Source organism: Ictidomys tridecemlineatus, chromosome 6 (assembly GCF_052094955.1).
Source record: "Ictidomys tridecemlineatus isolate mIctTri1 chromosome 6, mIctTri1.hap1, whole genome shotgun sequence".
In the NCBI taxonomy this organism is placed as follows: Eukaryota; Metazoa; Chordata; class Mammalia; order Rodentia; family Sciuridae; genus Ictidomys; species Ictidomys tridecemlineatus.
The window spans coordinates 109,126,420-109,138,255 of record NC_135482.1 but is presented as its reverse complement, the minus strand read 5'-3'; the positions used below and the strand labels follow the sequence as shown (position 1 = coordinate 109,138,255).

Here is an 11,836-nt window from a genome sequence, read left to right as displayed (position 1 = left end):
AGCTAAATCAGGTATGGGTGAGACTTGAGTCTCACCGGTAGGTGCCCAAATGCTGTAGACCCCGGAGTTGAGTCATCCTGAGGCAAAATGCCTTTCCAGCTGTGAATCAGACAAGTTAATAAGTGTTTCCAGAATACAATGGTGGGGCACCCATAGGTCAGAAAGGGGGACAGATCCAAGCAAGTCCAAACTTCTGGTAAGGGAAATTTGTTTAGACTTTGAGGCTGAGATGAGAAAGTTCTTGAAAGTAGTTAAAGAATAGAGAAAAAAGCTTTTTTTATCCAGTACCTGGATATCTAGGAAATGAATTAGTTTAGGATGCCTGTCTTATCCAGCTATTACAGTCACCTTGTCAAGCAGCACCTCCTCTAACAATTGGTAGTCATATGTTGGAAGTACTCAAAGGAGAGACTTCAGGTCCCCAAGAGCTGCAGTGATTCAAGTGTATCCTGGGAGGGAAAAAAATTAAGAGAACCTAGGCGGGATCAAACAGTAGAATTAAGTGAATGACTGTGAAGACTAAAGACAGACGGGGAAAATGTTAATGAGATTGTGAGGGAGTGTAAACTAGTTAATTATGATGGTGGGAGGTGTGAATGAAATGACTCTGAATTCCACTCATCTCAAAGGCATTTTAAGTTATCTTAATAAACACGGAGAGGCGGGGAATAAATATAACTCACGTCACTCTGTCGGTTTATAGATAGTTTATCTACATTAAATTAATGGCTGCTGTAAACCTCTTAGCATGGCTCTGACAAAACGAAAATCGACTGCAATTCAGCGTGAGAAAATTAAATTGCATCAAACTGGGGACCGGTTGCCCGGTAGGTCCGCCTTTGGTGTTGTAAGGGCTAAATTAAACAGGTAACGTAGTCCAGCACTTGGCACAGCGCAGGGACTGCATGCGGACATTAATTTCCGCCCACGCTCTCCTGTGCTGGAATAATCTCCAAAGGAAAACGACCTACAGTGGCGAGGGACTTCGGCGATGCCCGCGTGGACAGCCCCGGTGTTTCTTAGCAGCGCACTGCCTCTCCGCGGCACAAAAGCTAAGGGCGAGGAGAAAATCGAACGTCCCTTGGACAAAGGCTGCCCACTGCAGCCTTGACTCTACAGACAACCCCAAGTACTCCCTACGGTGGTGGCGGTGGCGGTGGCCGGATTCCTGTAACGGGCCGCGAAGGAGGGGGTGGGGCGACTGTAAGGTTTGGGAAAGAGGCGAGTCGCTCTTTAGGCTTCCAGCAGTCCACTTCCTACGGCAAGCAGAAGGAGACAAACGCCGCCTCGACTCGCTCCCACCTACCGCCTCTTGCCAGAGCTGCCCTGGCGGTCCCCTCCAGTGGCCGCAGGGCCGTGTATACACTCCGCGTCTTCGACTTGGCTTCAGCACCGAATTACCACTGTAGCCCCGAGTCGCTCTTCTTGCCAGAACCTGTGTCGACGCGCCCTGGTAGGCGCCCAGATGCTGCGAACCCCGCGTTGCGTTCCCAGGAGGGTGAGGGAAAACAGGGCGGGGAGCCAGGGAAGGAGCACGCGCGTCGCGCGGCCGGGCCTAGGGGCGGGTCTAGGTGTCTCGCGCAGGGGGCGGGGCGCGGTGACGTCGCGGGTGCCCGGGCCGCGCCGTGGCTGTGGCGGCGGCGGCGGCTGTGGTAGTGGCTGCGGCGGGGGCGCTGGGGCGGCAGTGGCAGCAACAGCCTCGAGGAGGGTGAGACGGCCGCGGTGGCGGCAGCTCGGAAGTCGGGCGGGACCTCGCGCTTCCCGCTTGTCGCTGGCGCTGAGGCTTCTGCTTCCCCTTCTGGGCTTCTCGCCCCCGGCCCTGGCTGGGCAGGGCAGAGCGCCCCCGGGGAGGGGCGGAGCTGTAGGTGAGGCTTCGGGACCCCCTCCCCCTCCACTGCTGGCTGTGTGTGTGTCGGGGGGATGGTGAAGTACGGGAGGGCAGGAGGGCGGATCCCACCCCAACCCACCCTAGCCCACCGGCGGGCTCCACCCAGCCGAGCTTCGTGATTGGGCGGGAGCTGAGGCGGTGGCGGTGGGGACCTCGGGCTAGGTGGGAGGTGGGGGCTCTGGGCTCTGGGAGAACCGGGGGTCGCAGAGGTATGAGGTGTGATGTTCCGCGCGAGGTAGTGGGGAAAGACCCCTGTGGTTGGGGTGCGGTCAGGGTGGATCTGTGGGTTTAGATGGTTGATGTAAAATATTGAAGATTTATTTTTTGGGGGGGGTGAGGTAGAAGATGAAAGGTTTTATTTCAAAAAGGAGATGAGCTTTGGATGTTGCCTTCGAGCTAGTCGGAGAAGCTTTGCAGTAAATCTCACATTTCTACTTTAGCGTCTTGGTTGTTTCATTTTCTTTTCCTGACGGGATGGGTTGGGGGTCGGGTAGGGAAGAGAATTCCCTTTGGATTGGGTAAATTGTGACGGTGGATGGATCTGAAGTTTCACACCCAAGAAGAGGGGAGATCTTGGGTTTAAATAACTTCATTCTGGCACCAACCTTTAGGAAATAGGTCTCATTTACTCATAATTCCGTAAAGGTGTTGTCTTCCAGTTTTCTTTCCTCTGTGCCTAAAAGATCTCTTTATACCACTTAAAATATATATTTTTTTCAAAGTCTTTATTCTGGCCCCTTGAGAGGAGGCCTGAGACTCAGATGATTGCTTTGAAAGACATCTTTCGGAGTAGTAGTTGCAGGTGGTGGTTGTTGACTGCTTTGAGTGGGTAAAATGAACAATTTGAACAGTTTTTTTTTTTTTAAGGTAATTGTATGAAAAACGCTTAAACGTTTCAAAGCACAGCTGTTTTTTACAGCTTGTTTTTCAGTAGACCTGGACATTTAGAAATTTTGTGTTCAGCACTGAATTCTTGGTGATTGTTTTTATTTCTCAATTGTAGATGTATTTAAGTATTTATTAAACACTTTAAAAATGAAATGGATATTTTTTAAAGGTAGGTCACACAATTTCTGAGATATGTTCTTAAGGTTAGGTGCTTTGAAATGCTCTAACAACATTTTGGGAGCATGTGTCTCATGTTATTGGAGATGTTACTGAATGAACAGTGTTGAGTGTTGTTCACATTGATGTTCCACAACTTAGGACAGTAAACGTGCATCTTTTCTGGATGCCTGCTTCCTGTTAAATTACAGTATTCTTACCTATCAGTTAAATATTTAAGCTATTTCTCTTTCAGAAAACAGGTCCTTTGATAGACATGAATTATGTAATGGATGTTAGTAGGCATGACTCTCAATAATTCATTTATGGAGGAAGAGAAACCGTCATGAGATGGAATTTAAGCAGTGACTTTCCGAAGGCTTACCCAATTTATTTGGGAAAATAGTCAGGGAAGTGCTTTCCTGGAACCCAAGAGAGAAATATACAGATTAGTTACAGTAGTTGCAGATCGTTGCTTTTTTTAAATGCCTACTTACTGAGCAGACAGTTTTCCTCTAGCAAATACTTCTGCTTAAAGAGATTTAGAGGAAACAGTATATAATAAATCTATTGAGAATGTGTGATTCAATTTGTGATTGTAAACTAAATATTAAGCAAGTGTTGGGACAGATTGAATTATAAGTTGCTATAGTGACTGATTTTGATTTTAGATGAATTGGAAGGAGAACTTAAAATCCACATATTTCATTTTGGCTTTTAGATTATACATTGACCTAATTAATTGGGAAAAATGTGAACTAAGATATTGGATGAAGCTTGTGTGTATGTACTTCTAAAGTGACTTTTGCATTGTTGTATGTGAGGTGTGATTATTCACTTTGTAAGGATGAAATCATGTAATTTGGGGGAAAGTCCAATTTAGAAGCAATGTAGTAATAAGAATTTCTTATGCTTGAGGAAGAAAACTACAATTTTTTTTTGGAAGGGAGCTACTGGGAATTGAATCCAGAGGCACCTTACCACTGAACTATGTCCCCCACCCATTTTTAAATTTTTATTTTGAGACAAAGTCTCACTAAGTTGTGCAGGCTGGACTTGAACTTGTAGTCTTCCTGCCTTAGCCTCCCAAGTTGTGGGGGTTACGGGTGTGCATTACTGTGCCTGCTACGTTTTAGTATTTAAGAAATATTGCTTACTAGTCATTCCTTGTGATTCCTCATTGAATCTGATAAGTTGTTTTTTGTTCTTTATTGCTAAATCCTTAGATTAGTGTGCCAGTTTGTTAATTAAATATTAGTATTGGAAACTTAAAAATGAATGTTCTGATGTCAACAGCATTCTGTTTCATACTATGTTTATGCTTTTAGAAGTAGCATGAGAGCTTTTAAATTTGCATTTTATGTGTAGTATATTAGAAACATTGACAGAAAGATTAGGCAGCAAAATATTGTGATTTGTCAAATAATCAGTACACTGATTATCAGTTTTCAGAGAAATGCAATAAAATAATTTTAACATAGTCATGTCATAGGCTATAGTGTGATTCTATCTATGGCTATTCAGGTCTTTCCATGTCTTGGATTGTGTGCTCTTGGAGTCACTGTGCCTGAGTTCAAATCCCAACCTTGCCATTGTATGACCTAAGGCAGACTGTTTATCCTCCGTTTCTTACCCTTAGCCTGTATCTCAGTTTCTTCCTCTGCAAAATGGGAGTAAAAGCAATAATACCTAACTTCTTAGGTTGGTCAAATGAGTTAGTTCTATAGTTACAATAGTTCTGGCACATAATTAGTTGGTTCACTAACATCTTTTGACGTTTTTACCATGAACATTATTCATTCATTCATTCACTTAATAAATACATATTAAGCATGTATTACCAAGGTATTCTAGGTGTTGGCAGTATAGCAGTGAACAAAGTGGATAAAAATCTGGATCATCTTGGAGCTTTTATCTTAAGTGAGGAAATAGATGATAAAATACGTAAATAAACCAGTAAATGAATTTTAGATGCTAGTAAGTGCCATGAAGAGAAATGAAGCAAGAGAGAAGAATAGGGAATGGGGATGAGGGTGTAGGAGGCATGTAGACTAGGAAGGCTTCTAAGTTTGACATTGAGTAAGGAATGGGAACTGCTGTGGAGCATTGATATAATCTGACTTATGCTGTGAAAGAATGGCTCTGACTGCGGTGGGACTTTAGAGCAGGGGGTGCTGTGGAGAAGTAAGGCCACTAGTCAGGAGGTTCTTTTACAGTGTTGTAGATGAGAATGGCTCTGACCCAGGTGATAGCAAGAGGAAATGTGAGAAGTGGTTGAAGTTTGGGTCTGTTTTGAGGGTAGACCTATAGTATTTGCTGGTGGTTGGATGTGGGATGTGAGCAAAACAGAAGAGTAAAGAATAACTCAAGTTTTTGGCCTGAAAGACTAGAAAAATGAGGTTGTCTGTAACTGAGATGGAGATGGCATTTGGTGGAGCATGTTTGGGGAAAACACAAGTTTAGGAAAAATGTCTAGGCTGAGTGAAGAATTTGTCTATTTTCAGCTGACACATGTAAAGTGAAGAGATGTTGAGATCATCAGGGGAATGAATTGAGGTAGAGAAGACATCTGAGCCTTGGGGCACTGACTGATTCATTCATTCTACAGTTACTTAACATGGATGGTTCTAAGTACTCTTTTAGTCATTAGGTCATATTGCCGTGAACAAAGCTGACAGAAACCTCTACTTTCATGGGACTTACCTTCTAGATACACTGGAGGAATGAAGAGTAACCCAACAATCTGAAAAGAGATCTGTGAATAAGGAGGAGAACTCGGGGAGTGTGATGTTGTGGAAGTGGAGGAAAGGAAGTTTTCAAGGAGGGTGGAATGATCAACTGTGTCATTGTTTAAAGATGTGTCAGAGTGTTGAGTAAGAGAATTCTGCTTGACTATGATATCTAGCAATAGATGACTAAATATATATATATATTTTTAAGAGAGAGTGAGAGAGGAGAGAGAGAGAGAATTTTTAATATTTATTTTTTAGTTCTTGGCGGACACAACATCTTTGTTGGTATGTGGTGCTGAGGATCGAACCCGGGCCGCACGCATGCCAGGCGAGCGTGCTACCGCTTGAGCCACATCCCCAGCCCCTAAATATATTTTATTTTAAAATTTTTTTAGTTGTAGATGAACACAATCTTTTTTTAAATATATTTTTTAGTTGTGGGTGGACACAATATCCTTATTTTATTTATTATGTGGTGCTGAGGATCGAACCCGGTTCCCCACACATGGTAGGCAAGCACTCTACCACAGCCACAACTCCTGCCCCTCAGTATCTTTATTTATTTATTTTTATGTGGTGCTGAGACTGAACCCAGTGCCTCACATTTGCTAGGCAAGTGCTCTACCACTGAGCCACAAACCCAGCCCCTAAATATATGTTAGTGTTTAGATGAGACAAATATTAAGAACATTTTAGATTTTTACTTTCCCTGGAATTGGTTTGTTTTCCCCACCAGTACTGGGGATTGAATCCAGAGGCCCTTTACTATTGAGTTACACACTCCCAGCCCTTTTTTATTTTGAGAGAGTGTCTTGCTAAGTTGTGGAGTCTGGCCTTTAACTTTTGATTCTCATGATGTAGCCTCCCAAGTAGTGGGATTATAGGCATACATCACTGTACCTGGCCCCTAGATTGGTTTTTAAAAATTACTTCGTTCTAGGAGCTGCGGTTGTGGCTCAGTGGTAGAGCACTTGCCTAGCATGTGTGAGGCACTGGGTTCGATTCTCAGCATCACATATAAATAAATAAAAAACAGCTAAAATGTTTTTTTAAAAAATTACTTCATTTTTTTCAGAACAAAATAGGCAATGCAAGTATGTACTTGTAAGAAGGAGGTGTACATGGCATTTATAATCGATATTATGTATGCTTAACTTTATAAAAATTAGGTATATGTACCAAATGAGAAGATAGAAAAGAATATTGGGGAAGAAGTCTTTTTCCCATCTCTTTTTCCTTGAAGACCATCACTATTCCAGTTTCTTGTTTTACTTCCCAGTAACATTCTGTGCAATAATATGGCCTTTAGCTATTCTAATATTACATGAATATACAGTATATTTTATCTTCCAATCTAATATTGAACTTTGTTATTATTTTAGGATAGGTTATCTGAAAGGTAATTTTCGTGCTCTTTTCAAAAGAAATAATGATATTAGAATCTTACATGGATTCATTAAGTCACATTGGACAGTAATTCTGGTTTTGTAGGCTTGATAGTTTCTTTTCTTTCTTTAGTACCAGGGATTGAACCCAGGGGCGCTTAACCACTGAACTACATCCTCAGCCTTTCTTTATATTTTATTAGAGACAGGGTCTCGCTGAGTTGTTTAGGGCCTCACTAAGTTGCTGAGACTGGCTTGAATTCTCAGTTCTCTTGCCTCAGCCTCCCGAATCACTGGGATTACAGGTGTGCACCACCGGTCCCGGCTAGACTTGAGAGTTTTATTTCATGCTTTCTTTTTAGAAAATACGAAGTAAAGGTAGGATTTCATGAGGACAGCAACTGTTATGTTCTCTATTGAGCAAATAATACGTACTTAGTAAATATTTGAGGAATGAATGTAAAATAGTTCTATTAAGTGAATTCACACCTGATGGAGTGGTTGGATCCAGAAAACAGTTGCTATTGGGTATGAAGAATTCAAGGATCTGATGTTAGATGACCCACCCATGTGTGTATTGAAATGAGCAGAATGAGTAGCAGGAGTGGTGTGGCATAGAGGATTGTGACAACTGTTAAGTTGTTGACCATGTAATGGTGTGGAGAGTGTCCAGGTGGTTATCAGGTCATAGTGAAGAGGTGGAGGTAGAAGACTGTGTTGCTGACTAGCATCAGCGTTAAGAATAAGGATTTTGCCCAGTGCGGTTGCGCAGGCCTGTAATCCCAGTGGCTCAGGAGGCTGACGCAGTAGGATCGCGAATTTGAAGTCAGCCTCAGCAATAGTGAAGCACTAAGCAACTTGGTGAGACTCTGTCTCTAAATAAAATACAAAAATACTCAGGTCGAGTGCCCCTGAGTTTAATCCCCGGTTGCAAAAAAAAAAGAGTAAGGATTTTTGTGAGGGTTGAGGAATAATGATCTGTCAGTGTCATTGGGAGAAAGAAAGGTACTAGCTTCATTTTCCAGTATTGGGTATGGCCTGTTGAGAGACCAAATAGCTTCCCTTGAAAGGGCTACATGACAAGAGGTGTCTTGAATTAGAAAGCCAGTTTTCAGTTAAGTCAGAGTTAATGAGGAAATTTTGAGGAGATTGAGACTTTTTATAGGAGTTTCAATGAGAGTATAGTTTCTACTATACTGGCTTTTATTATCTTCATTTAAACTTAAAAAGTCTTTATCTTAATAGAACTTTTCCAGCTTCATGCTTTAGTGTTCTGTTATTCTCTGCTTTGTAGCCAAACTTCTTTGAAAGAATTTTCTTTTCTTTTTTATTTTTGCAGAGTGAGAAGACATTTTCCAGCTTGATTCCATTTTTTATTAAATTCTTTATTTATTCTAATTTGTTATATACAACAGCAGATTGCAATTCATTTCCTATTACACATATAGAGCACAATTTTTCAAGTCACTGGTTGTACACAAAGTGTTTTCACACCATTCATGTCTTCATACAGTTAGGGTAATAATGTCTAACTCAGTCCACTGTCTTTCCTACCCCCATGCCCCCTCCCTCCCCTTTGTTCTATCTAAAGTTCCTCCATACCTCTGGTTGTTGTGTCCCCCCCCTTCCTCCCGCTGCCCATCGCCATTATGAGTCAGTGTTCTCATATCAAAGAAAACATTAGGCTTTTGGTTTTTTGGGATTGGCTTACTTCACTTAGCCATGATTTTATTCTCTCTTAATGCTAAGTAATATTCTATTGTGTATATATACCAAAGTTTCCCTATCCATTCATCTACTGAAGAGCATCTGGGTTGATTCCACAATTTAGCAGTTGTGAATTGTGCTGTTGTGAACATTGATGTGGCTATGTCCCTGTAGTGTGCTGTTTTTAAGTCCTTTGAGTATAAACCAAGGAGTTGGGATAACTGGGTCAAATGGTGGTTCCATTCCAAGTTTTCCAGGGACCCATACTGCTTCTTAGAAAGAATTTTCTACATTTGCTGTATATCTCTATTTCTTCACCTTTGATTTTTTTTTCTCAGCCTATTTCTGTTTTATGTTTGCTTCCACTAGTAGCCAATGAAAATATGAAATTTGAACATCACCAGAGGCTATTTTTCTGTGTCCTATTATTTACCCTCTTAGCAGTCATGCTAGTTTTCTATTGGTACTTAACATATGATCCCCAAACTTAACAATAACAGAACATTTATAGTTTCATAGTATCTATGGATCAGGAATTTGGATGTGGTTTGTACCTATGATTCAGGGTCTCTCATCAGGCTGGAGAGGTGTTGACTAAGGCCTCAGTCATCTTAGAGCTAACTCCACTGAGGGAGGCTCTACTTCCAGGTTTACTCATGTGGCTACTGGAAGCCTCAAGTGTTTGTGGGATATTTACTGGAGAAAGGAGTTCTTTGCTGTTTCAGTCTTTGCATAGGATTACTACAACATGGCACCTTGCTTCTCCTATATCAAGACCTTTGTGGGGAAAGAGGAGAGAGGACATATTAGCCAGAGTCTTTTTGTAACCTAATCTTGGAAGTGATGTGCTATCACTATTGCTTCATCGTGTTCATTACAAGAATGTCATTAGATCCAACACATTGAAGGTGGAATTTCACAATGACGTGAACACTGTGAAGCAGTGATCATTCAGAGCCATTTTCTAGACTGCCTACCACAGCAGCTTTTGACAGTTGATTTTTCCTTCCTTTTTAAAGCTCTCTTCCCCTCCCTTTCCCCTCCCCTCCCCTCCCCTCCCCTCCCCTCCTCTCCTCTCCTTTCTTTTGATTGAACCCAGGGCCTTGTGCATGTGAGGCAAGCACTCTACCAACTGAACTATATCCCCAGCCCTTTAAAGCTCTCTTTTCTCTTGGGGGTCTTAAGAGTATGCTTCTGTTTCTCTTGCTGGTTCCTGGACTCTCTTTTTCAAAAAACTTTTGACTCTTTCTCTACCTGTTCATTAAATGTTTGAATTTTGGGGGGTCATATCATCCCCTCCTCATTTTTCTTTATCTGCTAAGTGTTTGTTTTTCTGTCTTCTGCTTATACCTCTTTCCTGAATTTAAGGACCAAGATATCCAGCTTGCTTTTTAGTATTTCCATTTGGATGTTCCTTAAGCTTAATACATCCAGAAGTGAATGTATGCTCTTCCTTTGGTGTTTCTTAATTCATTCAGTGACATCATTGTTTGCTCAAGCCAGAAATAAAGGGGGATGGTCTTTTGATTTTTTTCCTCTCCACCACTTTCCATTTTACTATTCCTTGATGGTGTGAATATTTTTTTGTGAGGTATTGCATCCTATGCTGGGTTCCAAGCATTGAATGAGTGTTTGCTAGGTGTTTTGATGATTCTTTTCAGTCTGTGTTCATAGATTTTGTTTAGGAGTCACATGATCAATCCTCTGCTTCAGAAGGGGGGTAGCAAGTATTGAACGGTCATTTTTAGTGGTTCACTAAAGAAGGAAAGTAAGCCACTATGTTTCTTTTGGTACTGGGGATTGCAGTACCTGAGGCTGGCTATCTCACTCAAAATATTTTTTATTTTGAGACAGGGTATTGGTAAGGTAAGTTGCTGAAGCTGACCTTGAACTTGTCCTCCTCCCTCAGCCTCCTGAATTGTTGGGATTACAGACATCACCATTGGGCCCACTTTTTTTTTTTTTTTTTTCCTGATTGTACTGAGAATTGAACCTTGGGCCTTGGGCATACTAGTTAAATGCTCTACCACTGAGCCATATCACCAGACTTTTTTCATGTTATTTTGGGATGAGGTTTCCCTGAATTATTGACTGTCCTTGAACTTGATGTTCTTTACCCTTAGCATCTTGGGTATCTTAGATTACAGGTGCCAGATATATTATGTGATGAATGGACAATTTCATCAGATCACTGCTTTATTATATTATTATTATTACTATTATTTTTACTAATTATGACGTAGTATTAAATATGTAAGAGTTACTTGAACACAATACTGGGACAGTGGAGCCGATAGTCTAGACAGCCACTGAGTGATAATGGATGGGTTGCATATGCTGCTTAGATTCATTGGACAAAAAACCTGGTCTCTTGATTTTTGGGAAAACCTCTTTTGGGAAATGCTTATTCAGACTTCTTCTTCAGTTTTCTGTTTGTCTTTCTATTTAATTTTTAGGAGTTTTCTTATGTTTTGGATATAAGCCCTTAGATTACTTGTGTTGCAAATATTCATTCTGTAGTTTTCCATTTTGGTTCTCTCTCTTTTTTAAAAATATTTTTTTACTTGTCAATGGACGTTTTATTTTTTATTTGTTGATACGTGGTGCTGAGAATCAAATCCAGTGCCTCCCACATGCTAGGCAAGCGCTCTGCCACTGAGCCATAACTCCAGCCCCTATTTTGGTTCTCTTTAGTGGTATTTTTGAAATACAAGAGATTTGAATTTTCATGTAGTCCAAATAATTTGTACCTTTTTGGTTAGTGCTTTTAATGTCCTGTTTAAGAAATCTTTTTTTTTTTTCTTTTTGGACCAGGGATTGAACCCAGGGGTGCTTAATCACTGAGCCACATCACCAGCCCATTTTTTTTCTATTTTATTTAGAGATAGGGTCTTGCTGAGGTACTTAGCACCTCACTAAATTCCTGAGGCTAGCTTTGAACTCAAAATTCTCCTGCCTCAGCCTCCTGAGCCACTCACTGGGATTACAGACATGCACTGCACCCGCCTCTATTTAAGAAATCTTTCTTGCTGGATGCAGTATCACAAACCTGTAATCTTTTTTTTAATATATATTTTTAG

The 11,836-nt window shown here is 41.3% G+C and overlaps 1 protein-coding gene across 23 annotated transcripts in view; it reads left to right on the top strand.

The window, feature by feature from the left end:
- Nucleotides 1-1,232: 1,232 nt before the first annotated feature.
- Nucleotides 1,233-11,836, top strand: part of Erc1 (ELKS/RAB6-interacting/CAST family member 1) — a 502,961-nt gene continuing 492,357 nt past the window's right edge. For 8 of the 23 annotated variants that reach the window (XM_021732176.3, XM_021732171.3, XM_040281168.2 and 5 more), the window contains exon 1: nucleotides 1,601-1,865. The gene's annotated coding sequence lies outside the window, so the exon portion shown is untranslated. Of the gene's footprint in view, nucleotides 1,454-1,480; nucleotides 1,499-1,599; nucleotides 1,866-11,836 lie in introns of those variants that run through there. The other 15 variants (XR_005731973.2, XM_040281165.2, XM_021732184.3 and 12 more) reach the window with 6 other exon arrangements.